Raw genomic sequence first — 25,050 nt, forward strand, 5'->3', positions numbered from 1 at the left:
ACCGTTAGGGTATGTCTCAGCATGGGAACGGGACTTAGGACCCCCCACCGACCCCACAGACTGGTCCGCAATCTGGGAAGCAACAGCAACAGTAACGATATGCGTGACCCACAAGGAGCAGGCATATAAAACCCTTATGCGCTGGTACCTCACTCCGTTGAAACTCAAGCAAATGGGACTTTCCACCACGGATAGATGCTGGAAAGGGTGCGGTCAAAAGGGGACATACTACCACCTATGGTGGGAATGCCCACACATTACACAAATCTGGACGGAAGTAGTGGCCCAAGCCTCGAGAGTCCTACATGACTCCATCCCAAGGGATCCATGGCTATGGCTGCTATCTAGACCGCTAGAAAACACACCACGAGCTCACAACAAACTCCTAGCTAAACTAGCCCTGGCCACTAGAAGGGCCATTGCCACCCACTGGGGCTCGCCCATAGTCCCATCAATCATCGACATAAAGAAAAAAATGAACGAAGCTAGGTCGATGGATAGTTTATCCGCACTCATTCACGACACCACAACACACTGTAATAAAATCTGGGACCTATGGCTCATGGAACCCACCACAGTCACTTGAGACACTAAGACTCCGAGATTGCCAAGACCGAACAGCACAACCCACAATCCAAACCGAAACCACACTTCCCTCTCCCCCCCCCCAAAAAAAAATAAAACAAAAAGCAAAAAAGAAGAACCCCAACATGAACCCAACCCATTAATCCCGACTGGAAGGAAGGACTGAACCGACCGCAGAATTATAAGACACGTAACCAATCAAGAAAACAGATATATACTCGCAAATAGCCCATGGGGTCCACAACCACAATCAAATTTACGAAAGAAACGAGGAAACAGACACAACACCAAAAGGTCATACACTACGAAGGTCAGGGACGCCGATCCCCCCCGACCCCCCCCTGACCCCCCCTACAGCCCTACCGAGAACTCCAATAAATGGAGTCTCTCTATCACACCTCACCCACAAAGTTATCAATGACTTGATAAATCCTTATTATTATTGTTTTTGCTTTTTGTTCTTATTTTTATTTTTATATCAAGCCTGCAATTTCTACCCTTTTTGCTGTTCCAATGCTACTTACAATTGCATCCAAACTTAATTAGCTATGTATAATTGTATAAAACTTTGACAGGGCAGAACTGCAGGGAAAGTAACTAATGTCGTTCCACCAGACAACAATCCTTTTCTTTTTCTGTATTAACTTTTCTGTATAACGTTGTACTATTGAATTGTTTGAACTTTGGCTTTTGCACAAGCCCATGCATTACCTCTACACGACATTCATGTGATTGTCTGCTATGCCACTTGAAAAATAAAGAGTTACAAAAAAAAAAAAAAGAGGTCAACCAACTGGTGCAGATGTAGTCATCAGGCAAACCTTTAAGAAATAAAATCAAGTGGGTCCCTAACCAGGGAGGGGCAGATAAATATCTGGCCTACTCCTTTGAACTAAACATCAGCATTAAACCGAAATGTCCTCACTATTTGCAAAATGTATCCTGCCCTTAATCATGTAAATAATGACTCCATAGCATTTTCTAACCTAAGTTATGTGGAGTAATGCAAAATACTGTAATAACTTGCACCTATAACAAACTATATGTGACCATTCCGTGTCACAGATTTGCTTTTCAAAGTATTGATTCTCTGGTTCTCTACATAAGGGAGGTGAGAGTTTGAAAATGCTTCTAATTAAGGGAAATATTGGATATACACCTTAAAGGGACACTACAAGCTGGAGGTCTTAATAGAAAGTTTTGTTTCTAGAGAAATTGTTTAGATATTCTTGTGACCAGCTATCTTGATTGATATAGTGTTATGCACATCTAGACCAATTATATTAATTATGTTTTGATTTATGTTTAATTTATGTTTCAGTTACAGGATCACTATAGGGTCAGGAACACAAATATGTGTTCCTGACCCTATAGTGCTAAACCCACTATTTAGGTTGCTTGCCCCCTTACTCCCCTTATACAAGTTTAAAACTCACCTTATTTCCAGCTCTGCACGGGTCTGCCAGTGCTTGCTCCACCCCCTTTGTGGCATCATCAAATGGCAGATTTTTAGCCAATCCAATGCATTGTGAAAGCATTGGATTGGCTAAAATTGGCACGGGGTGGGGCCAAATGCCATTTTGGCCAATCAGGACCTCCTTATAGAGATGCATTGAATCAATGCATCTCAATGAGAAAAATTCAGCATCTCCATGCAGAGCGTGGGGATGCTGAACGGCAGGACTGCTTACTGTGCAGCACTGAGCCAGGAAGCTTCTCCAGTGGCCAACTAAGGAGTGGCCACTTGGAGGTGTCCCTAGGGGCAATGTAAACATTGCCTTTTCTCTGTTTAGCTTTTCTACCCTGGCCAACCCATCTAAACAGCTATATGATTTCACTACTTGCAGTTCCACCATTTCATTTGCTCTCTTCACAGTGGAGCACCTTTATCAAGGTGTTTCTGAGCTATTCAAGTTACTCCTGACAAATGATCCTCTTTCTTTATCTGCTGCGACGATGTGCTGGGGTGAGTTTACAGCAAGGAACAGTGACAACATTTTTTATTCTGAACCTATCTCCATGAAAATACAGGAGACAAACTACTAGATCCCCTATGGGTGGTATAGGAAACCCAAGATTTTATACTCTATCTTCAGAAATCAGCCTAGCTCTTGTTGGTGCTGTGGCACAAAGGGTACTCTGTTGCATATCTGGTGGGAGTGTTCAGAGATAGTGCCATACTTGAGTAACATCCACTCCACCTTGTGCCGCTGACTGTAGACTCCTCCCTCTTTCAAGTCTCTGATCCTGGTCCTCTGGGGGAGCACTCTCCCTATCATGCTTCAACAATGGTTTGCAATGGTGAATGGAATTAGAACCATGGAGAAGATGACAGCCTCCCTATACCAGAGACAACATGTAAACGTGGGCCCCATAGCTAGATTTCCTGGCTGGGGGACATCTGAGGAATGGGGCCACAGAGGGATCCTGTCTCTTGATCTCTCTTATTCTTTGTCTTTTCTGTCCTTTCCCCCTGCTTTTCTTCTCTTCTCCCTACTCTCTCCAATCCAAGAAGTCTACCCTTGACCATATCCCGCTCTCTTAGTTGCCTATAAAAATACATCTGGATTTAGTCCAAGGCTTCCTCTGCTCTACCCGAGTCACATTATCTTGCATCTTGAGACTACAGAATGATGTGCACCACTTGTTTGTTGTTCCTATGAGCTCTTTTTGTAAAGTCTCTATTTCATTTCTGGTATTTATACCTCTTTATTACAATATTACTAGATTGCTTAAAAATACAGATGAAAAAATAGAATCAAATTAATCCATGTTGGACCATTGATGGCTCCATGCAGAGTTTGCAAGGTGGGTGTAGCAGAATGGAGAACTCCAATATACTTTTATTCCCTTTTTGTTCGGCTGTGCGTATGCCCCGTTCGTTTACCGAACTCCCTTGCTGTGTGGCCCCTTGTTTGCACCTTCATAATCACCCACCTACCCTGGCTGTTAACCACAAATTGGTTATTAGTTCAAGTGCTTTCCCTGTGTGGTCGCCGTTCGTATAAATGAACACATGTGTTCAAACAATTGGTGGCCATTTTGTCTCCTGAACGAGGGCAGCGATACACGGTCATTGACGGCGTGGAACTAGTTTCGGATACGCGATCCCGCGAATGCCTGGGAAACTGGTACTGCTGCCCATGTAACTTCCCGAACACTTAGGAGAACGGCGTTCGGGAGGCATAAACTACCGAACAGGGGGAGCATTCATACCATAGCAGCCAGGAAATGGATTCACCAGTGTTCATGTGGGAATCCCCAAAAACTTGTCTTGTTTTCTCTGGAACTGTTTTGGGGCATCACCTCATGGCCAACTGGTCATAACTTCATTTGAATGCTGTTCCCGAACCACTGAAGGGATCTGAGTGATATTTTGGCAAAGTGTGCGCTCAGATTGAAGCTATTCAGTGATTTGTGGGGTTTGGAAGTTATTAAAATGGATTTTTGGATGTTTAATAATATTGTAGATTTTTCTGTACCTGAGAGATAATTAAGTTGTAGTTTTTTCACACGCAATTATCTCTCAGGCACAGAGGATCTTGGGAAGAAAAGCCCTGTAATTGTGAAAAGAAATCCCATGCTAGGGTCAATGTATAAAAGCGGTGTGTGGTAGGAATAAAACCAGTTGTACTCCCAGAACTGTGTGTCGTCCAATTGCTGGGGAGGATGTGGGATATTTCTTTCATGTTTGCCTTGTTCCTGATTGTACTTTTGTGGATCCAGTGGAGAAGAGTCCCTGCTAGGACTAGGGCTCCGCTACAGTGGGAAATGCCCTCTTATTTAATTACCTTTCAGTCAGAGTGCTCTGGTTTTATTAAAGTACCCCATGCTTTTCTGCCTCTTCATTGACAAGTAAAGTAGAAGGCATTGTAGGACAGCTCCTTGGTCTGATAGAGGACTCACTCACTAGCCATTTTTGTGTATTGAGATTTTGGGGTATTTTTGTACATTAACTGTTTTCTTGCACTACTGTTGGACAAGGCATTAGGAGTATCCAGCTTTGAATCTCTATCTTAATCAAAAGACTGAGGTCAAATTAAAGCTGGTGCTTAGTGTATCTTTGTCTATTTTTAGTTGCAAGACTATATTTCAAGCCATGCTCAATAATAACAGAGCAAGCCAGTGTGGATGCAAAAGGTGCTGCTGTGATTTAATTACTTCTTGTGAGTAGCTGAGTTAATTCTCTTATTAAATGTTTTACCCAACATTGTGAATATAAAATAGGGAGAGAGGTTGTGATAATGTATGAAAGCAAACAGAACATTTTTTTTCAAGATCTTCAACTTGATTTCTTGTTCAATGCAATTTACTTTCTGATATTTTTATTTGTTTTAACATGGCTGAAAAATAGACCAAAGTTGTTTTAAACATTTGTTCTTTTGCTGATCTGTTAATAGTCGAATAAATGTACTTTGTGATCTTCCACATTTTCACAAGTTATTGTTTTACTTGTTTCAAAACAATACACAGTGGTGTCTCTAAGCAGAAATAGTCATTGCACACTAGCAATGTCCCTCAATTTATCAAACATAAAAGCTACATCCTGAGAGACAATATGTTGGATTCCAGAAAGACAGCATGCTAACACTTTGCACAGCTCAGTTTCCCTTGGGATCACTGCTAAACAAATGCATGCCTATTGTATTATAAGCATTTATGTATTCAATTCTACTACAGCAAATATAAGTCTGACATTTTTATTTTTCTCATTAGCTAAATAACATGTTTTAACATGTATGTGCCAGTTTATAGCAGCGAGAAAATGTATATTTTCTTACAATACTGAGCACAGTACTGCATTAACCTTTCATCTTGATTTGCAATGTTTACAATCATTTTGAAATTATACATTTTTACAGTTTTGCTATGTATAGTTTAGGGATAGAGTTGACCGGACACCTGGATGTTCGGGACTCAAACTTGACCCGAATTTGACCCCGAATCCCATTGAAGTCAATGGGGACCCAAACTTTTGGGCACTAAAATGGCTCTAAAAAAGTCCGGGAAAGGGCTAGAGGGCTGCAAAAGGAAGTAAAATGTATTACCTAAGTACTAATATACTTACCCAGTGGAAGAAGAAGAATGTTACACTGTATGCAATTTTAAATAAAAAGTATACAAACATAGCTAGGATTCAGCTTTAAGCATTTGCAACACTTACAACAATCAAGTAACATACATTCATATAAAATGTAAGTTACTTGACCAGTCAATGTAATGACAGGAATGAATAAGTAGATAACTCCCTAATTCCCACGGTATTAGAGAGCTATCTACTAAAAGGCTGAAAGACCTGAATTGGTCTTTCAGCCAAATTTACTAATACTAAGCAAAGATGACTTAGTATTAGTAAATTATGCCCCTACTCGCTGTACTGCGAGTAGGGGCATGTCTGTTTAACCCCCCTCCTGAGTTCCCCCCTCCTGAGCCCCACCCCTGAACAGCGGGTGGTGGGTGGGGGCCCTAAATACCAATTAGGGGGTCTAATGTCCTCCTCCCTGGCCCCCATCCCTGAGCGGTGGGTGGGGGCCCTAAATACCAATTAAGGGGGGACCTAATGTCCTCTCCCCTGGCCCCCACCCCTGAGCGGTGGGTGGGGGCCCTAAATAAAAATGGGGGGGACCTAATGTCCTCCCCCCTGGCCCCCACCCCTGAGCGGTGGATGGGGGCCCTAAAAAGCAATTGGGGAGGACCTTATGTCCTCCCCCTTGGCCCCCACCCCTGAGCGGAGGGTGGGGGCCCTAAATAAAAATTGGGGGGGCCTAATGTTCTCCCCCCCTGGCCCCCACCCCTGAGTGGTGGGTGGGGGCCCTAAATAGCTCAGGGGTGGGGGCCAGGGGGGAGGAAATTAGGTCCCCCCAATTTTTATTTAGGGCCCCCACCCACCGCTCAGGGGTGGGGACCAGGGGGTAGGACAATGGGTTCCCCCCTATTGGTATTTAGGGCCCCCACCCGCCGTTCAGGGGTGGGGGCCGGGGGGGAGGACAATAGGTCCCCCCTTTAGATTAAAAGCCCCCACTCGCACATCACAAGTGCGGGCTCGGGAGGGGGGCCCCGTTTTAAAAAATGTTTTTAACAGTGAGCAGCCACAAGCTGCTCACTGTTTAATAGACATGCCCCCACATAGAGGCTGGGTCACATGCTGCACTGGCCAATCACAGCCATGCCATTAGTAGGCATGGCTGTGATGGCTTCTAAGGGTGCACGAGTCAAGCGCTTGTTGATTGGCTGCCATGCAGCTTTTCAAAACGTGCCATTAAATAGCCGAACACCGAACTCGAACCCGAACTGTTACTGGGTTCGCTCAACTCTATTTAGGGAATAAAGCATGGGTAAGCAACCTTTTTTGAGAGCCAGATGCCATGTCTGTGTATGGATAGAGGGTTGCATTCATCCATATAGCTACAAATTTAATACAGTAGTGATAACAATAGTGGTAATAACAATAGACACAAGAAAGAAACCAATATCTTAATTCAGAATTTTCAGCAGTATAGTAGATGGCTTCCTAATGTGGTTTCCTTATGTTCGTTTGCCATATATACAGATACCAAATTAGGAAACTCTTCACTAAACATCTGAAAGATCAAAATTAAGAAAAGCCATTTTCTTCTTGCCACACTACTTCTTTTTCTCAATCATGTTATATATCTTCCTCTTGCCCCTTCTGCTTGTAATATTATGTATCTTCTATAATATTGTGAATATATACTGTTTTTCCATGACACAATGGATCAAACTGTTACTTTTCAGAACACTTAAAAATACACCACATAGCCTTACAAACACACATACGCACAGCCATACAGACACATACACTGATCAGCCACAACATTAAAACCAGCTTCCTAATATCATCCAGGTCCCACTTGTGTATAATATCAAAACAGCTCTGATGCATTTAGTTGAGAAAGATAAACCTGAACTGGTCAAGTGAGAAAGGGCGCCCCCTAGTGCATAACTATATACATATGTACAATGAAGTTGTAAAACATAACCTTTAATAGTGCTGTGGTAAAAAAACTCCAATAGGGAGTAAGAACAGGAAAACAAAAGTAAACTTAAAATGGGGGGGGGGGGAACAAACGTCCAGATGGGGATAAATAACCTAAAGGTGTCACCTAAAGGATATATAAAGCTAGATAAAGCTATAAATCCCCCCAACAAGTATAGTACGTCTCATATGAGCAATCCCCACTGGAATTGCAAAAAATGAATGAAGTTCAATATCGAGTTAAGAGCCATTCCTGTAAACGCTAGACATTAAACCTGCTAATAGAGAGAGTGTTTGCTTGTGGCAAGAATAGTGCACACTTAGGAGACAATGTAACAGGGAGTAACGATAGGAAGGCTTCACATAGCCAGCAGCTAGTATAAACATATACACGGATACATAGTGGCAGTTTGCATAGTGTCCATAGCAATACTGTCACCAGGGGACGGACAAACAGTGGGAGGGAGAAAAGGTAAGTATTTAGAAGGTCTAGTTGACAGCTCTAAACAAAAGGCTGACTAGCAATATAAATGGCACAATCTGACCAACGATTAAAACCCCCCGTTGTCCCCACTGCCCCCGTTCCCCTGCTAGACTGTACAGGATCCTACTAATGCTGAACTAGCTTGCTGATAAATCGAGACTCTAAACTGGTCGGTGTCTGGACAGAACTTGTCCCCCCTACTGCTACCTAACACGTGTTTCGGCGCTGCAAAACGCGCCTTCGTCTGAAGCTTAAACAGTGAGTCACAGCATCGCGGGCTCCTTAAGTAGCCCCTTCTGTTTAATTCTTGCTGGGAGTGTGTAAACCGCGTTTGCGCCAGGATTGGCTGATTGCGGGTGAGGCCCCGCCCCTACTGACGACACCTCCTCCGATTGGTGTATGTCTGGTGGACAGGCTGCAGTGTGTCTGTTAACCATGTGTGTGCTGATATCGCACGGCCATGGAAAAGGACGAGACACTTCACATTATATCCAGGCAGAGAAACTCCAGGGACTTAGTGGTTATAAAATAGCATCCAACCCCCGAAAAAAGACACAACAGTCTCGGTAAAGTCCCCAATATTCAGGGGCTTTACTCATTCTGAGTCATGAAGTGGGCATGGATCTTTACACATTGCGGCTATAATTATATCAATGGAGTTAACAAAAAATGACACCATAGTACCGATATTGAAATAGTCCCAAATTTGAGGAGCTATTGTGATAAGCCATTAGATGGGTATGAATCCTTATAGTGTGGCCCAGCCTGCGTGATTGGGGTACGGAATAACCAACGATGCTTTGACTAAAATTAAATGAACAAAATAAAGTATGTACAGACTAGATATGATATATACATATGTAATAAAGAATGAAAAAATATATGAATTCCCTGTGTTATTATTGATCGATGAAGGGGGTAAACGTGAACCCTTCATTCAATCCATTGGGGGCCAATGATTTTAATCTATAAATCCTGTAACACTCTCTTTTTAGGAGAGTGTGATCCAAATCACCACCTCTGCGACCTATGGTCACTTTTTCAATCCCAGCGAACCTGACTCCTCCTGGGTCCCCACAGTGTTGGTCTCTTATATGTCTTGCTATAGGGGTGTCCCTTTGATTTCTAGCTGAGTGTACATGCTCCATGATACGTCTTTTAAAGGGGCGAATCGTTTTGCCCACGTATCTGAGGCCACATGTACACACTAGAAGGTAGACCACCCCCTTGGTGCTGCAGTTAAAAAACTGTTTGACATCGCAGACCGCCCTGTCACTCGAGTCCGTGAGGTGCTTGGAATCCTTTAGTATGTATCTGCATGCCACGCACTTGCCACATTTGTACGTGCCTTGTACAGATAGCCAACTCCGGCCAGATTTTGTGGTGGAGAAGTGACTAGGTACTAGTGATTCTTTTAAATTTTTACCTCTACGGGCTGTGAGGGACACATATGGGGTTACAGTCCCTTTAAGGTGGGGGTCCTGAGATAGGAGTGGCCAAAACCTGCTCATTATCTTTTTTGCTTGGTCCCAACCTGAGTCAAAATTCACTATGCATCGAGTAGGGGCTTGTTCAGTGGGAATAGGTTTATCTCTGAGGAGTTCCGTTCTGTCGCTGTATAGCGCTCTTTGGTACGCTTGTTTTAGACAGCGATTAGGGTATCCTCTCTCTTTAAACCTAATCCTCAGTGACTTAGCTTGAATAATAAAGTCATCTTCACTTGAGCAGTTCCTCCTCAAACTGAGGTACTGGCCAATGGGGATGCCCCTTTTCAATGCAGTCGGGTGGTGACTTTCCCACCTCAGCATGGTGTTAGTTGAGGTGGGTTTCCTGAATAAAGTTGACTCAAAGGTTTGTTTGTGGGAGGTGCTAAAGGTACAGTCAAGGAAGTTAATGGACGAGCCGCCTATTTCCATCGTAAACTTTAAATTAAGATCGTTGGAGTTCAGGCTCTCCACGAAGGACGTAAAGTCTTCCTTTGTGCCTGTCCATACCACCAAGATGTCATCTATAAACCTCTTCCACAGGAATATGTGGTTGGTGTATTTGCTGTTACTACTAGTGAATACCACATGTTCCTCCCACCACCCCAGGTGCAGGTTAGCGTATGATGGGGCACAAGATGTACCCATAGCTGTACCCTGCACCTGGTGGTAGTATTGACCATCAAATAAAATAAATTGTGAGTTAGGACAAATTGTAACAGGTCCAGTACAAACGAGGTGTGACATTGGTGGGCAGATCCTCGTGTTTCCAGGTAGTCTTTGATGTGTCTCAGCCCAAGAGAGTGTGGAATTGACGAGTATAGTGCCTCCACATCAAGGCTACACAGGATGGCCTCTTTAGGTAGATTAGTGGAGGCTAGACATTTCAAGGTGTCCTTCGTATCCCTTAAGTAGGAGGGTAATCTTTCTACAAATGGGCGGAGGATCTTATCTAAATAGATACTCGCTTTACAGGTTAGATTGTTCGAACCGGACACAATGGGTCTAGCTGTTAAGGTATTATACTGTTTATGAACCTTTGGTAAGCAGTAGAATGTAGACACAGTCGGGCTTTTTATATAGATGAATGTATATTCATCCTGGCCCAAAACCTTGTTGTCATATGCTTCATCCAAAAGGTTCTTTAAGGTCGACAAAAATTTGACTGAGGGGTCTGTACTTAGTAGTTTATATGTGGTGCTATCTTTCAGTATATTGAGAGTTAGTTGTATATACTGTGCTTTATTCAGAACCACAATATTGCCCCCCTTGTCCGCTGGCTTAATGATGATGTCATCGTCACTCTGTAAGTCACATAGGGCCTGCCATTCTTTTCTGGAGAGGTTGCTATGTGGTCGGGGTTGGAGGGAATCCAGTTTTAGCTCATGTATCAGGTTGCAGGTTGATTCTACGAACATATCAATGTTCTTAAAATCCTTTATGTTCGGCGTGAACTTGCTTTTATGTCGTAGATCAGTGTACGGCAAAAGGGGTGAGTCATCGTTCTCCTCCAGTAGGGATACCAGTTCGCTAAGGCACTGGTATTCCCTTACATTGAAACCCAGGTCCTTGGCTCGTTTTTCCTTCTCTATAAGAAAGAATTTATATAGGGCCAACCTCCTCCCAAATAAATGAATGTCCTTAATCCATTCAAACTTATTGAATGGAGGAACAGGGACAAAGGATAGCCCTTTTGCCAGGACCTTATTCTGGAATTCAGTGAGTGCCTTATCGGAGAGATTGATGACTTTGTTGCTGTTGTTCAATACCGTTTGCGCGCCCTCCCCCTGTATCTTGTTTGTCTGTACTGTGGTTGTGTTTCCCCCTCTCGGGGGGTTTGGCCTAAAAAAGCCACCCCTTTCTTTAAGATACCTTTGGTTTGGGTAGCACTGGAGGGTATTGAACCTGTACTTGACCCTTCAGTATCTGTGTCAGATGTCTCATACTCTGACGTTGAGTATTGGTCTGAGTCAGTACGCGTATTTCTCCTGCTAAACCTTCTATACACCCGTCCATTTTTGTAGTCTGAATTATCTCTTATAAACTTTTTATGTTTTCGATTTTTAATAGTATCTTGGTATTTATTCAAGTTTTGCTGGAGCCTAAGTTCTTGGGAGTCAAAGGTTGGGTCGTCTTTATTATTTTGTACAGCCTCAACTGCTTCTTTGACGTTAGCATTGATTTGTTCCAACCTTTGGCTCTCAAACCTGCAGATGATATCCATGAAGGTACGTGAGCATAGATTAGCTGCCTCCTCCCATTCTTTTAGGAGGACCGTATCCTCCATCTGCATGTTGGGCATTACTTGTATTCTGAGACCCCTAGGGATCATCGACTTATTAAGATAATTCTGGATGGATGAGATTTCCCAGCCCAATCTAATCTGTTGTTTACATGCATTTGATATGACTCTAAACTTTGAGTCAATACTAGTGTCATGAGAAAGGAAAACACTCTCCTTATCGGTGAACACCTTTTCGGCGTCCACACACCACTGGTTCGGGTCTTTTAGTTGGTTCAAAAAATTGGCCTGGTTCAAAAAATTTATCTTTCTACTAACACATGTATGTGAGGGTTATCCCCTGTTTTGGTCGCCCCTTGACACACACCTAGTTGCTTCCCCTTTGGGGTACCCAACTACTCTACTCATGCATTGAGTTGAGGCATGGACTACACAAGACCTCTGAATGTGTCCTGTGGTATCTGGTACCAAAACATGAGCGGCAGATCCTTTAATACTTGCAAGTTGCTAGATCGGGCCCCCATGGATCAGATGTGTTATTCCAGCACATCCCACAGATGCTCAATCAGATTGAGATCTGTGGAATTTGGAGGCCAAGGCAAAAACTTGAAATCTTTGCCATGTTCCCCAAATCTTTGCTGAACACGGTCGCGCTGTTAAAGCGCTGCAGTGTTGACCGGGCCCCCTGGAAATCTATAGCCATCGGGTGGCTCTAACAGCATGGGCCACCCGATGGGCCTCTTAACCTTCGGCACCAGCGGTTTTACCGCGGAGGCCGGGGCTGCAACACATGGCAGGAGGCACCCGGTTGCAGGGGTCCGCAGGGCGGACGGGCACCCTGGAGTGACGGGGCCTGGTCACAGCTGCGACCCCGTATGTACATCACTGGGCAGGCCCATTACTTAGTAGTGTGCTGGAGCCATGCAGAACAGTGTATAGTGTGAACTGCTCAGAGCTGTGTATAGAACTCTGTTCAGCTCTCATCTGGCACGCTGCGGCCCATGGCCGTAGGTTGATGACCTGTGCCAAAGAATATAATCATATTTTATAATTAGATTAAATATTTGACCCTAATACTCTTTTAATTTACTATCATTCTGTTTTTCCCCTCTCTCTATCATTCCCCCTTTCTTACTCACTCTGTCTTCACAATACAAATAAAATATAGGTTTGGGGAAACAAGGTTTCATTAATTAAACACCTCATTGATTTATATCTGCACACCTTTCCAAGCTGCACTTAATGGAAGAAAACACCTCATGTAACAATCTGTATGTGCATGACAAATGTAGTTGTCAAATGCATCTGAGTATCTTTATCTTCTTCTATTTCCATAGCTTAATGTAGTGCTGTCAACTGTTGTCTAGGAACAAATTCTTTTTTTTTTCTTTTTTTTTAATTGTCAAAGCGAGCACAGATTATAGTTGGAGATAAATGTAGCCAGTATCAAAATTTTAAAGAACCTCAAAGCTTGATGATCATCTATAATTTTACATTTCATGTAACATCAAAAGCATTAACAACATCTGACATTCTGCTAAAACTCCAGCCTTTCTTCACATAGAAATCCGTGTATTTTGACCTGTCATTCAACCCTTTTAAAGATGTTTCCCTTGCAGCTCACTGAGGTCATCTGAGGGACAGTGTAAAGAAGTTAATAGGTGTAGAAAGGCCAATGCTTGTATGAATCCTTGTTTTGCAGTGAAGTTACAATTTAAAATATCCCTTTGTAGAAAAGTAATACAAAGATTTCTCCCTAAGTACTGAGTCAAGCGTGAGTCCTCACATAACAAAGCTTTTAAAGGTTAATGCTCATATTTTTCTATGGCAACTGTTTGTTCTATCGTTCAACTCTCAACGTATTTTTCCCTTTTAAAAAAAAAAAATCTATAAACTTCAAATGAATGTATTAATTTTCCCTCTCTTTTTATTATATATGCTTCAAATTCATGTATTTAGCGAGATATTTAAAGGTGTATTGAATTACACAAAGAAAAACTAAAACATTTCACAATTATTTTTTTAATCCAGAATTTAATTTTACTTTCACTTGTATTTTCCATATATGCCATTTTTTTCTCTTTATAATTTTACTTGATTTTTTTTTCTTAAATACAAAGACAAAGATATATATATATATATATTTTTGGTTAGATATTTTTTATTGTATTTCCATATAAAAAAACATAACAATCAAAAGTGTCCATACAACAGTAACGAATCATACTTTTGAAGATAGATAGAAAAAGAGGGGGTGAGTGTAGTTGGACTAACCAACTCCCACACACTCCAAATGGGTTACTGGAGGTATATAAGGGGCTTAACCCCAGATAATGTCAAAAGAAGAAAAAATTATGAAAACTGAATATGGAGGACACTCATATGCAATGAGTGTGGACCAAATTTGCCTTCAAATATATATACCTCAAAGTTATGGAAGTCACATATAGAGGGAGGGGGGAGGAAAAAATTGGGGTAAACCTTTATTGAAAAACAAATATAATTAAAGTTAAAACATGGCCACAGAAAATGGCCACAAAATTCCAATACACACTAGGACCTAAAAGGTGGGCAAAAAGAGTATCTTAGAACAGATTATAAATGAGGAGCCGAAAGCTCCAAGGTATAAATTCTAGAAAAAACTCAAAGTAGAAGGGATAACCCGAGGGGGCAGGAGAGAGAAAAAAGGCAAACAATGTCGATAAAGACACTATGAACCTCTAGAATCGAGGTATTAACTCAAAAGATGTGTAAATAACACTATATGCATGGGGGTATGTAAGCTTATCCTGGGGAGTACGAGGGCTGTAGTTTCTGCCAAGGGCAAATGTGTGGGCAGTGGGGTGCACAGGAGCGAGGGAAGCGCTCCAACAAGAGGGGACACAGGCTTACTACTACACAGCGCAGCTAGTGTCCACACCTCTCCCACATGACACAGCACACATAGAACACACAAAACACAGAGATGTCTCAAAACTTGCCCTAGGCTAGCTATCTAACTCACATCAGTGAGTGTCAGAACTACCTGCTACTTCGAGGCAGCCTCAAGGTGTCCCTAGCTCCCCAGACAGTATAACATGCAAAGATATATCAAACTCTCTCTCACCCCTTAGTGGATAAGCCACATAACGAAAAATTCCCAAATTACAGAGTGTTGGCCCATCCAGATAGGGAACCTAGAAGTGTAGATAAAATATGCACTCAGACTTAAACTCAAAAGAATTAGCGTCGGCTAGAATCATTCCCAGTTAAGAGTGCAAAGGCTAGGTATGAGCATCGGCTCAAATTAAACGCTCAACGCGCGTTTCGGCGTATCTGCACGCCTTTGTCAAGAGCTGAGCTCAGCTCTTGACAAAGGCGTGCAGATACGCCGAAACGCGCGTTGAGCGTTTAATTTGAGCCGATGCTTATACCTAGCCTTTGCACTCTTAACTGGGAATGATTCTAGCCGACGCTAATTCTTTTGAGTTTAAGTCTGAGTGCATATTTTATCTACACTTCTAGGTTCCCTATCTGGATGGGCCAACACTCTGTAATTTGGGAATTTTTCGTTATGTGGCTTATCCACTAAGGGGTGAGAGAGAGTTTGATATATCTTTGCATGTTATACTGTCTGGGGAGCTAGGGACACCTTGAGGCTGCCTCGAAGTAGCAGGTAGTTCTGACACTCACTGATGTAAGTTAGATAGCTAGCCTAGGGCAAGTTTTGAGACGTCTCTGTGTTTTGTGTGTTCTATGTGTGCTGTGTCATGTGGGAGAGGTGTGGACACTAGCTGCGCTGTGTAGTAGTAAGCCTGTGTCCCCTCTTGTTGGAGCGCTTCCCTCGCTCCTGTGCACCCCACTGCCCACACATTTGCCCTTGGCAGAAACTACAGCCCTCGTACTCCCCAGGATAAGCTTACATACCCCCATGCATATAGTGTTATTTACACATCTTTTGAGTTAATACCTCGATTCTAGAGGTTCATAGTGTCTTTATCGACATTGTTTGCCTTTTTTCTCTCTCCTGCCCCCTCGGGTTATCCCTTCTACTTTGAGTTTTTTCTAGAATTTATACCTTGGAGCTTTCGGCTCCTCATTTATAATCTGTTCTAAGATACTCTTTTTGCCCACCTTTTAGGTCCTAGTGTGTATTGGAATTTTGTGGCCATTTTCTGTGGCCATGTTTTAACTTTAATTATATTTGTTTTTCAATAAAGGTTTACCCCAATTTTTTCCTCCCCCCTCCCTCTATATGTGACTTCCATAACTTTGAGGTATATATATTTGAAGGCAAATTTGGTCCACACTCATTGCATATGAGTGTCCTCCATATTCAGTTTTCATAATTTTTTCTTCTTTTGAATCATACTTTTGGTAAACATTTTCTTTTTGCATTATACATTAATGTTTGCATGACATGAATAACTACATACAATAGTGACAATGTACAAATTATTATTTGCCACTCTTTAAAATAGGAGTAGGCTATGTGACTACGGTTCCTCCAAGTTCCTATAACAATGGAGGCACTGTGATAGTCGTTCTTATTATGCTTCTCATTGTCATAAAAGTTACACAGAATCATACACACATACAGGGCCGGATTAACATTGGGGCTGATGGAGCTGCAGCTCCAGGCCCAGGCCCATGGAATAGGCCCATTTAAAAAAAAAAAAAAAAAAAATGTTTTACTTTTTTTTTTTTTTTTACACACTACTCTTAGGTTTGCCACCTGGCTGGTATTTTAATGGCACAACCGGTATTTGAGGCTGCCTGGCACAGCCAGTATTGCAGTAATACCGGCAATACAAATGCAGGTCATTTTCTTAGTAAAAATGGACATTACTCTGCAATACCAGCACCGGCCAGTAGGGGTCACTGTGTGTGGAGAGAGGCAGGGATAGGAAGTTACAGCATATCCCTGCCTCTCTCTACTACTCACTGATCCGTGGGGGAGCAGCTACACAGAACAGAGAGTCCAGACAGCAGCTCTACAGCTCAGGTAAGTGAGGGATAGGGTGAAAGGCTGCAGGGAGACATGGGGACACTGAGACACTAGAGGACACATGGGGACACATACACTAGGGGACACTGGGAGACCTGGGGACACAGATACTTGGGGACACTGGAAAACATGGTGACACTGAGACACTAGGGGGCACTGTGAGACATGGGGACGCTGAGACACATGGGGACAGTGTGAGACATAGGGACATTGGGAGAAGCTGAGACATTGGGACATGGAGATTCTAGGGACACAGTGTCCCCATGTCCCCCAGCCAGTGTCCCCATGGCTCTCAAATTCCCCTAGTCTCCCAGTGTATGTGTCCCCATATCTCTGTGTTCCTATTGACTCAGAGTCCCTATGTCTCCCAGTGTCCCCATGTCTCCCAGCCAGTGTCCTCGGTGTCCCCATGTCTCCCAGTGTCCACAAGTCTCCCAGTGTCTGTGTCCCCATGTCTCTCAGTGTCCACATGTCTTCCAGTGTCCCCATGTCTCCCATGTCTATGTCCACAAGTGTCCCCATGTCTCCTAGTGTCCCCAAGTGTCTGTCTCCCAGCCAGTGTCCATAGTGCCTCAGTATCCCCTAGTCTCCCAGTGTCCCCTAGTCTCCCATTGTCTGTGTTCCCATGTCTCTCAGTGTCCCTAGTGTCTTAATTTCCCCAAATGTTTCAGTGTCCCCATGTCTCTGTCCCCATGTCTGTATTCACATGTGCCCCCATGTGTCCCCAGGTCTCTGTGTCCCCAGGTGACTGTGTCCCCATGTCTCACTGTGTCCCCTAGTATCCTAGTGACACACTGAGACATGGGGACAATGGGAGAAATGGGGACACAGACACTGGGAGACTACGGGACTGGGCTACATGGGGACACTGACACTGTGATACATAGGGACACTGAGACACTGGGTGACTTGCGAGACTGGGAGACAGGGAGAAACTGGGAGCAATTCCTCTATACAGCAGAATCAAACTGTGAGTAGTTTGTTGGTGATTTTACAGAATTTTCTCTTATGTCACTCCTTGTGATTTGCATCATGTGATGTCACGCATAACTAATTAATTATACAAATGAATAAGGCTGGTATTTTTTTCCAAGAAAGGTGGAAAACCTAACTACTCTTCACATACTCTTGCTTAAAGGAACACTATAGGGTCAGGAACACAATCATTTATTTCTGACCCTATAACGTAAAAACCACCATCTAGCCCCCCTGGCCCCTTCTTGCCTCCCTAAATATAGTAAAATCTTACTTGTATTCTGTAGTCTGCAGCTGCTGGCTCTGCCTCTGAACTGACTCTGTCTGCTGACATCATCAGAAGTGGTGGTTTGAGCAAATTGCAATGCTTCCTTGTAGGATTGGCTGAGACTGTCAACTAGGCAGATCAGGGGCAGAGCCAGCACAAGTCAAACATAGCCCTGGCCAATCAGCATCTCCTCATAAAGATACATTGAATCAATGCATCTCTATGAGGAAAGTTCAGTGTCTGCATGCAGAGGGTGGAGACACTGAATGGCAGTGCTGCACACTAGGCAGTACTGCCCCAGGAAGCACCTCTAGCCGCCATCTAAGGAGTGGCCAGTGGAGTTATATTCTCTGAAAAGACATTGTTTACTGCAAAAAGCCTAAAGGGAATGATTCTACTTACCAGAACAAATACAATAATCTGTAGTTGTTCTGGTGACTATAGTGTCCCTTTAAGTTTGTTTAAGAGGGATGTATGGCAACAAAACTTGTGTGGACTGGCTGACAATAAAATTAGGTAATTAGGTAATGCAGACTTTGGTTTCTCTAACACTGTGACATGTCCTCTTTCTTCTACACTCACTATATACACCTTTACTCTGTCCCAGACTATATACCAGGAACGTCTGCCTGCTAGTAAGATGATAAGGAGACAAGTGGACATGTGAGTGCTAGGGGACAGTCCTTAGAAAGCGTGGGGTAGGCGCATCATTTGATGCATTTATGTCAAGCTCTGGGTGCTGCCTGCATAGTATGCCCTTAGTTGGACAGCATTCATGCCAGGCTGGCCTTCCAATTCTTTGGACAGACATGCCTCCTTTTTGGGCATGTTCATCCCTTTTGACAGGTCTGGTCACGTGATTTGCGCCAGTGGCACACCCTTTTATCCTTCCCTTTGACTTCCTGCTTCACTGGACACTGCTGTTAGGGGTTCTGGATTTATTTGAAAGATGAAAGCATAAATTAGAGAGAGATTAGCATAGAGTATGTGTTTTCATATAGCTGCATCCTTTGAGTTTCCCTCCAACGCCATCTCCATCAGATACATGACGCTTGAGAGGTATGTTTTAGTGTTTTTGGTCGATAAGATTCTGTAATTAGGCCCATCATAATTGTCAGCTCCAGGCCCTCTGGGCTCTTAATCCGGCCCTGCACACATAAAATAGAAAATAGGCATCACAACATGGGTATAATATGCCTTACGTACTGCACGCTGCGGGGGTGGAGAGTATCATTTAGTAGTGTTAAATAATTAAGATTGATCGAGACAAAGATATTTTAAGGTTTTGAAAACTGTTATATCCCAGGATTTGTAATATGATGAAAAGAAAACACTTTGGAATTCAGAGTTGTAGTTGGAGATTCAGTAAAATTATACTTAGAGCACCAACACAACTTTAGTTTAACCCCTAAAGGACACAGCTTCAAAAGCTGTACATACACTTAAAGGACAACTATAGGCACCCAGACCTCTTCAGTTTAATGAAGTGGTCTGGGTGCCAGGTCCAGCTAGGTTTAACTCTTTTTTCTATAAACATAGCAGTTTCAGAGAAACTGCTATGTTTATAATAGGGTTAATCCAGCCTCTAGTGGCTGTCTCATTGACAGCGGCTAGAGGCGTTTCCGCGCTTCTCACTGTGATTTTCACAGTGAGAAGACGCCAGCGTCCATAGGAAAGCATTGAGAATGCTTTCCTATGGACTGGCTGAATGCGCGCGCGGCTCGTGCCGCGCATGCGCATTCAGCCGAGGAGGAGGAGAGGAGGAGGAAAGGAGGAGGAGAGTCCCCCGCCCGGCACTGGAGAAAGAGGTAAGTTTAACCCCTTCCTCCCCCTAGAGCCCGGCAGGAGGGGGACCCTGGGGGTGGGGGCACCCTCAGGGCACTATAGAGCCAGGAAAACAAGTATGTTTTCTTGGCACTATAGTGGTCCTTTAAGGGCACAAGCATTTTTTGCATTTTTTTTGCTGTTTGTGTTCAACCTCAATTTGCATCTCTCTTATTTATTGTACCAACAAATACTATATACCATTTTTTAGATGACAAAAAGGGCTTTGATGTCACATATACATATATAAATTCACAGTTAGCACAAAAAAAATGAATTTTAATGGAAAAAAACAAACAGATGCATTTTTTTCTCTCCAAGTTTTGGAAATAATAACATTTGCATAATATGTCCAATATGTCTTAGGGAAAGTAATTCAAAATCAAATTATTTATCTGTCTTGATTTACAGAGTATATAATATGCGTAATATGTGTAGGATTTCAGTTTATTTTGAAAGTTACAGGTCACAAATTACAAGGACTAAAATAAAATTTCAATGTAAAACCATTTTAGAAGTTGGTCTGTTTGACTTGTAAGTTTAATAGCCATCACAGAAAGCACCTGGGTTTATGGGTAGAGAATGTTGTGTTCTCCGTCATGTACAGTAATTTTGTGGGGTTCATCCATACTTGGAAGATATTTATAGATGACATCCTGGTTGTTTGGATGGGGTCTAGTAAGGATTTCTTCTCCTTTGTCAAATTATTAAATGAAAATGAACTTAATTTGAGATTCACAGCAGAGGTGGGAAATCCCTCCTTAAACTTTTTGGATGTGACACTAACTCCCGAGACTGAAGATACCATACAAACAGACCTTTATAGAAAAGGTACAGACACTAATAGTCTGTTGAACTGGAGAAGCTATCATGCAGCTCAACAAAAAAGGGGTATTCCTATTGGCCAATATAGGCCTCAGAAGAATATGTTCTGACATAGAGGACTTCAAAAAGAGGGTAAAAGAACTACGCTCTATGTTCAGGTCAAAGGCTTTCCCAACAAATGCTTTAAAAGAGCATATCATAGGGCACTTTTATACAAGTGTGGCCACTGTAAAGGTTGCAACTTTATTTCTAAGGAATCCAAACACTTTGAGAATAGCTGCCATAATGAAACATTCCAAGTTAAGTCTTTTTTTAATTGTAACACAAAAGGACTAATTTATTTACTGACATGCCAATGTACATAGGAAAAACTTTTCGCCCTTCAAGACGCATTTTAGAACATATCAATTCTATAAAAACCCACAAAATATCGAGATACCAATATCCAGGCATGTCAAACTGGTCCATCAGGGCAACACCAAAGGACTAAAATTCCAGGGCATCAAATTAATAACACTGAACCAAAGGAAAGGCAACCTTGGCAAACGCCTGCTGAGAAGGGAGTGCTTTTGGATACATTGTCTGAAGACACTCTCCCCTCTGGGACTTAATGAAGGATTTACATTCTCTGCTATTATTAACGACCTTTAACCCCTTAAGGACATGTCATGTGTTCTTAAGAGGTTAAAATATCATATTATTAAAAGATTGATTACTAATACAACAGCTAAACTATCCACTATTTTACCAAAACATGCAATCATTTAGAAGATCTTCAGTGACTCAGCATGACAACTATGTCCCAATATCTCCATAATTTTCCTTATTGCTCCATTCATTGGGAAAAAGATTAGGGACCTGTAACCCACTTCACCCTATAATAGACTACAGTGAAAAGATGGAGGTATACTCTAAGTTTCTATTTACAGATCAGATGTTATAAAGAATTAATACAATAACTTTCACTTGTGAGAAAAATTGCAGAATTCCAGAGGGGGATCTTTAGCCCCATTGTCAAGAAGATACACTCTGTACCGCTTAATATTTAATGGTATTTTTATATATATCTGCACAATCACAAGTAGTCCACCCCATAACATAATTTATAACTGATTAGTATATTCCTTTCTATTCTAACTACTTATAAATGATCGATAAGCTTGAAGGACCACTATAGTGGCAGAAAAACATACTCATTTTCCTGGCTCTATAGGGTCATTGGGTCCCCCTCACCCTCTGTGTCCCCCTCCCGCCGGACTCTAGGGGGAGGAAGGGGTTAATCACTTACCTTTTTTCCAGTGCCGGGCTCCCTCAGTGCTGGGGACTCTCCTCCTCCTTTCTCGTCATCGACTGAATGCGCATGCACGGCAGAAGCCGCGCGCATGCATTCAGCCAGTCCATAGGAAAGCAAATCACAGTGAGAAGCGCGGAAGCACCTCTAGCGGCTGTCAATGAGACAAAGATTAACCCATTTGTAAACATAGCAGTTTCTCTGAAACTGCTATGTTTACAGCAGAAAGGGTTAATGCTGGAGGGACCTGGCCTCCAGACCACTTAATTGAGCTGAAGTGATCTGGGTGCCTATAGTGGTCCTTTAAGGGTTAAAGTAGATACTCTGCCTGAGAATCACATACATCATTTCTTACTGGGAACTACCATGCAGGGTTAAACTTGCAAGATCCGCCCACCTAGATGATGACATAATTTTGGGGGATGGAACATGAGGTGCGAAAGCATGATGAAGGTGGGACCGATCACCATTTAAAACTCAAAGCTTTCAGTTTGAAAGCTGCTACCCTGACAAAGGTGCCATTAGAACACTGAAACGGGCGTCGGGACTTTATTTTTACTTAGCACTTTACTCACGATCCATTAAGCTCGATCACCACTTTTACTTTTGTTTTTATTATTGTGAGGATGCTCCAGGGGGTTAAGTTAAGGTCACCTATATATACTAGGAGATAGGAGACTACATTGCAGCCATTTCTACAGGGACTTATACCATTAGCATCCATGAAGGTGATGTAGGATATCAGTATCAGGCACTAATAGAACCCGTGTAGGTGCAGGAGATTATATTTATTTCGGTTTTTTTGTACCCTTGAAGGTGCAATAATTGAGGGATTTTGGGGATTGTATTTAATAGTCATACTATAGATATGTGTAGGATAAGGAACAACATATATGTATAAAAAGAGGCACTTTTAAGCCTCCAGACAATTGATATCTTTGATTACCGTCATACTTACCTAAGCCCTCCTTCTATCTCTATAGATCTTCCAATATCATCTCGCTTTGTATACTTATCTTACAATTATTACCCCACTTCTCTACTCTAATAACCCCCTGTACTACCATTACAGCTAATCGACAATTTAGGTGATCTCTTCCTATTATAATACTGTTTTTTTCAATTAAACTCCCCTCTTCTTTTTCAATGATTGCTCCAGATTACTTGGACATTGTAAATCATGAAATGATTCTGAAGGGATGTTTATTATACTAATCAGGAATATATAGGCACAATATATCACCTGTTGTCTTAATTTTTAGGATCACTATATCTAATTAGCATATAGATACAACTGTCAGTCTTATGTTTATTTTTGGCAAAGAATAAAGCCTGTTATATCATTGAATAGATGGTTACATGGCTTTCTTTTGCTATATTGCAGCAATTTTCTCACACATTGTTTACTATTGAAGACATTTCAATAAATTACTTCATTTTTTTGAAATACCAATCCAGGGATTCCCCCATGAGGTTTCCCTGATCTATTTATATGCTCTGTTACCTCTTTTAAGTATTACAATATGCCCAATGTATGACCTAGACACTATTTTGTGAAATTATGGTGCTGTAAGAGAGACCTGTCAATTTCAGATTTTTAAGTGTGAATTTTCATAAATGGTTTTCATGGGTTCGTGTTCCATGTTGAAATATTTTAGCAGGCTGCTTATTTCAACTACCCCAAAAAGGTATCCTATTTCTTAAAGAAGAGACCCAAGGGTTTTTCAAGAGGCATAATTTTAACCTTAGCGTGGGATAATGTTTCCGCTAGCTTGTACCAAGTGTAGTGGTAATAAGCAATTGTTCTGCCTTTTGGTCACACACAGTGAGTTTGTACTGTATATTTTTCAAACCGTATGTGTGCTACGGATTTTTAATACTTCATATGTTGCTCAGCTATGTTGTCTGGTGGTGTAGGACTTCCAGTGTCTGATACCAGAGTGTTAAGAGTTTGTAGCTTAATTCATGGTATTTGGAGTTAAGGGAGCACTTATGTGTCAGGGTGAAAAGCTCGCCATCTGTGAGTGTCTCACCCACAGCTCTCTCCCACATCACATCCTGTAAGAAGCATGGTGTAGAGAATGGAGATCCCTATATACAGCAGTTCCCGTGCCGTGCATAGTTGTTCGAATTGTGTGAGGGGGTCTGTGAAACTGTGTTTGCCCCACGGCGGAGGTATAACAAGATCGTATTTGGTGGTATCGAAACCTTTAAATGTGGGTTGGCCGCCTGTCTGGGACCATGTCAGAAAGGGTCTTTAGTCGAGTTGAGGTGCACCATAGATGGATATATGTCTAATCCGAGGCTTGGAAGCCGGCTAGTTCTCAGGCCGCCCACTAGTTCCAGGTTATGTGTTATCGGAGTCAGTGGTTTTAGGATGTGGTTAGTTGTTTTGAGTAACAGGTTGTGTACCAAACCCTGAGCATTGCGTCTATCATAGGGTTGCCCGTGCGGTGTGTCCAGAGCAGTACGCTTTGGAGCCAATATGGTGAGGTAATTTTTCCATCCGACTGTTGGTCTCCATTGTCACTCATAGCTTCTTTGGTGCCTTTGCATGCCATTCAACCAAGCATTGCAGGTGTGTTGCATGGTAGTACATGACCACCGACGTGAGACACTCCTTCGGAGTGCTTGGGGAGGATCAATTGGGGGCATCTTATTTACAGTGCTCTGTTGACAAACCGCCGGATCACAGTAGTGAGGGTTCGGAACAACATTCCCGGGATCACCACTGGGAGGGTCTGGAACAGATATAGTAAGCGCTGCAAAACATTCATCTTGTTCGCATTTATTCTTCATAACTAGGAGATGTATTGGCCATTCCAGCACTGCATATCGGACTGTAGTGCAGCAAGCAAGGGAAAAAAAATAATAATTTCTAGAGTTGTGCAAGGTCGTTGGGCAGCCAAATGCTCAGATACCGGAGTTTGGAGTTACACTAATCAAAGGGGAGTTGTGTCCGTAGTTGGGTTTCCATCCGGGGTGTGGTTGCAACGACCATGGCCTCAGCTTTGTCCATGTTTAACTGGAGGTTTGAAACATGACCGAGCCTGGAGAAGAGCTCCAGCAGGTTTTGGAGCGAGACAAT

The sequence above is a fragment of the Pelobates fuscus genome, chromosome 4, assembly GCF_036172605.1.
Source record: "Pelobates fuscus isolate aPelFus1 chromosome 4, aPelFus1.pri, whole genome shotgun sequence".
Taxonomy (NCBI): Eukaryota; Metazoa; Chordata; class Amphibia; order Anura; family Pelobatidae; genus Pelobates; species Pelobates fuscus.